The sequence below is a fragment of the Neophocaena asiaeorientalis genome, unplaced genomic scaffold (genome assembly GCF_003031525.2).
Source record: "Neophocaena asiaeorientalis asiaeorientalis breed wild unplaced genomic scaffold, Neophocaena_asiaeorientalis_V1.1 scaffold737, whole genome shotgun sequence".
Classification (NCBI taxonomy): Eukaryota; Metazoa; Chordata; class Mammalia; order Artiodactyla; family Phocoenidae; genus Neophocaena; species Neophocaena asiaeorientalis.
In genome coordinates, this window is record NW_020175012.1 from 1,326,504 (window position 1) to 1,330,486 (window position 3,983).

Here is a 3,983-nt window from a genome sequence, read left to right on the forward strand (position 1 = left end):
TGTTGCTGGTCTCTTTCCTCCCCTGACCCCACCTGCCTCCCTCCGCAGGGAGCCCTAGTCCCGTCTTGTGTACCTAGATGTCCCCTCCGGGGTTTGGGGAGACAGCCCTCCCCTGCCCCCAACACTGGAATTTGTCTGTGTCCTCTCTCTGCGAGTGGAGGGCTGAAGGGGCTCCAAGAGGAGAAGCCCCCTGCCGCTGACCCCAGATGCTGCTCCTTTTTCCCTGGGAGAGGGAACCCGGCACCCCCTCCCCCATCCCACCGTGAGCTGGCCCCTGGAGCTCGGACCCCCGGGCTAGGCAGCCATTGCGCCCAAGGGGTAGGGGAGGGGGGTGGCTTTTCTGAAGCATCCAGGGTTGTCTTTGTTAAGGGAATCAAGCTGAGGTCCCCACCTGAGGCCCTGGGCAGTGTGTTTACCTGGCAAGGTTAGTTTTACATGTGTTTTCCTCATTGGCCTCCAGGGAGTTAAGGTGGCCCAGCTCTGGTGTGTCCCTCCTCTTTACCCCAGTCTGCTGCCCACATAGCGGGACTCCAGGTAGACTCTGGCCCACACTTCCCATACACTTCTACCAACACGTACGCACACTTACACACACACACACACACGCCGCTCGTGTGTACCCCTGTGCTCCCCCTGGGGTCACATGCCTTACCCAGGCTGGACACTGCCCAAGGCCCACCTCTCTGCTCCACCTCTCCCCCTTCCTTCCAGCTGAGGATGGGGGCAGCCTTCAGAAGCTTCCAGTGAGAGCTGACACTAGGCCCTTCGGTGCCTCCACCCTAGCATCTCAGGCTGGCTCTGAACTGCTCCTTATAGCGGGGAAGTCTCTTGAATTTCTCCCTATCAATCAAGTGCTAGCAATTCTTGATTTTCTTGGGGAGTCAGAGTTGGGATCCCAGAAGGGAATTACCTCCAGGAGCTACAGGTGAAGGAAGATCACTGCAGAGGGCACCGGAGAAGGAAGCCCGCACAGTAGGAGCTCTGCAAACAGGCTGATAAGACTCTGCATTGCCCAGGTAGCTCCTGGCCCACAAAGGCCGATGTAGCTGCTCCGGGCCTGCCAGGAGGTGCCAGCGGAACGGGGAGCCAGGGATCCTGAGTCCGAAGCTCCTGCTTGCCACCCTCCCCGTCCTGCTTCAGCTATCGCTGGTCTCCATTCTGGATGAGGTGGGGAACCTTGGAGAAGCTTTCCCTTTGAGTTGTAGATTCCCTTCCTGAGTGGGGCTCTGGGTCCCTGTCAATCACCGGAGACTGATGGTCTTCCCCAGGATACCATGGAGGAAGGCCCCGCCCAGCCCCTTATTTGCTCCCCCAGCTCCAAGTGCCTCAGTTCCTCCATTTGCCTACCCCATCCCCCCCGGCACTCTCGATGGGAAAGGCCCTGGGATGGCAGAGGCAGGTTCATGCCTGCCCATGAGGATTCCAGTGAACTCAGCCCAGGGTGCAGGGGCTCTGTGGGATGGCAAGTGTTGGGGGGAGTTAGGCAGACCACTCTGTGCCCCACGGGCACCAACCTACCCTGCCATAGGCTTCCCAAGGGAGCCGCCAGCCTCCCACCCTACTCCTCCCCTCCCTGGTGCTGCTATGGAACCCCCAGCCAGCTCCATCTCTGCCCTGGCAACCCTGGACCCGCCAGCTGGGTCACGCTCCTCCCCCCAGCCCCCACTGCCCTAGCCCCAGCCCAGACCACCCAGTAGCCACGTAGCAGAAGTCTGAAGCCATGCCAGCCCTGGGGCGGTACTCCCCTCTCTTGGCATTGGGAGTACTGGATGGGGTGGAGTTGGGAGAAACTTCTGGGGTCTTTCTAGCCACAGGGCAGAGGGGGTGGAGGAGCTGGGCTGCATCTCCCAGCAGTAGTAGTGTCCCCCCCCCCCAACCCCAGGGCAGAGGACCTTTTCCATGTTACATCACTACCCCATCCCACCTCACACCACCCTGGCCCCTCTGCTTGGTCCCCTTGCCCCCCAGGCAGAAGGAAGTCCCAGGGGCCTGCCTGATAGAGGCATTCTCTGTCCCTTTGAAATCACAAGACTGAAAGGACTCTTCCTCTGTGTCTCCTTTATCTGCACTGCCACCCCCTCTTCCTCCTTATATGATGGACTTAGGAGGCCCCCGGGCCTAGCCAAAGCACTGAGTCCCCCTTAAGACACCTCCAAGCCCTCCCCTCCAGCAAAGCACAAATTGTGGGGCCCACACCAGATATGTGGGCCACGTAGAAGGCTCCTGCCTTGGCAGGGACCCATCAGCAGCACGCCCAGCAGGGCAGCTGCTACCCGGGGCCAAGAGTCGGCACGAGGCCGGGGTCGGCACTTGGGCCTGGGGTGACAGGGTTTTCTGTGCCCCAAGTTTGTGGGGCGGTGGGTACTACTGCTGGGCCCATAGCCACAGCCGCTGGCACAGGGAAGGTCTGGCCCAGCAGAGAGACGAGGACGTCTTGCTTCTCCGTGCCCCCAACGTGAGCTGAGCTTCTGCCTTTGCTGGAAATGAAATAAACTTGGTCTGCATTGTGCCAAGGCCTCCCCACTTGTCATCCTGCCTCTTGTTGCCCTCCCCGTCCTTGCCCGCCCCCCACTCCACCAATACCCCTCTTTCCTTAAGATTTTGATATTGTTCTAATGTGTAACAACCCTCTGAGTCCCCTTTGATCAGAAGCATCTGAAGAGCAGCAGCGTGGAATCAGGGAACACAGGCGCGCACGTGCGGCCGCGTCAGGCCTGGCCCATGCGTGCACGAGGGCGCACACCCCCCGACAGACCCAAGCACAGGTGCCCCAGCCCCACAGACCTGCCAGGGGGCTGGGCTGGTCCTGCTGAAAGCCCTTCAGGAAAAACTGATTTCCCAGCGCTCGGGCCATAATAGAGACTCACGGGGGCCCTGTTTCCCAGGCATGTGCCCCCATGCCAACCCCCTCCCGCGTGCCCGAGTCACTGGTGCAATAATTTTTCTGCCGTCCTCCAAGCAGAGGAATTGGGGATTGTGTCAGGTGGTGTGGGCAGCTCACGTGAGAGGAGGGGAGGGCTGCCAGACCTCCCAGGGGCCAGACGGAGACCTTCTAGGCCTGACTGCCACCAGGAACCCTCAGGTGGGCCCCACCAGGCCCCAGGCCCCTGTGCCGTGGCCCAGGCGGTGAGGGCTTCTGGGACCTCGCTGCTGCCGCCTGATTGTACAGCCAGAGGAGCCTCTGCCCCACCCGTGCTGCTGCTTTTCTGACTCCTGCTGTGAGGAATGGGATTCTTGGCCGGAAACAAACAAAAAAAAAAAAAATGGTTTTCTTTTTTTGTATAAATGGAAACAAAATCCAGGAGAAGCTGCCCCCTCCCCTCCCCCCGGAGTGTGATGCACTACCTTTGCTTCATTTTCTTAGTCACTGTTTTCGTCTTTGGTCCCAGGGACGGCCCAGCAGATTCTCCTGGTCCTAACCCAGGGGGTGTTTGCATCACCCCCTTTTACTTGTATAAAAAAAAAAAATGATGGGTTGAAAAATGTACTGAGGAAAAAAAATGTACTTTTTTATAAATAAAGTCTTTAAAACAACCCCGGTTGCTTCGTGTCCCTCGGGAGCTGGGCCCTTCCCCACGGACCTGGGGGCAGGACAGGGTACGCGGGGATGAGCCGGCACCCTAATGCAAGGAAGGCAGCTTCCACCCCGGGCCCCGTTCCCATGGCTCTGGAACACTGACTCGGACCCCGAAGGAGCCCCCTGCCCAGGCCAAAGGAGCCCCAACCCGCCCTCTCGCGGGAGCCCCAAGGGCAAACGTGAGGGTCCTGCCTGAGTCCTCAGCACAGCTCCCGGGCTGCCACTGAACCGCCTTCCACACAAGTGGCACCACTGTGGACAGCTGCATCGGGAGGGGTTGGCCGCTCAAGACACAAGCAGGGAGCCCTTCAACATGCGGCCTGAGAGTCTGGGGACCGATGGTGCAGAGGGAGGGCCCTGTGCTGGCTAGAGTCCCCTGCCCTCCTGCCCCAGAGCTCCTACCCAG

At 60.0% G+C, this 3,983-nt stretch overlaps 1 protein-coding gene across 1 annotated transcript in view; it reads left to right on the forward strand.

Annotated features, from left to right (window-relative positions):
- Positions 1-3,983, forward strand: part of NECTIN1 (nectin cell adhesion molecule 1) — an 89,637-nt gene that overhangs the window by 65,110 nt on the left and 20,544 nt on the right. The window lies entirely within an intron of this gene.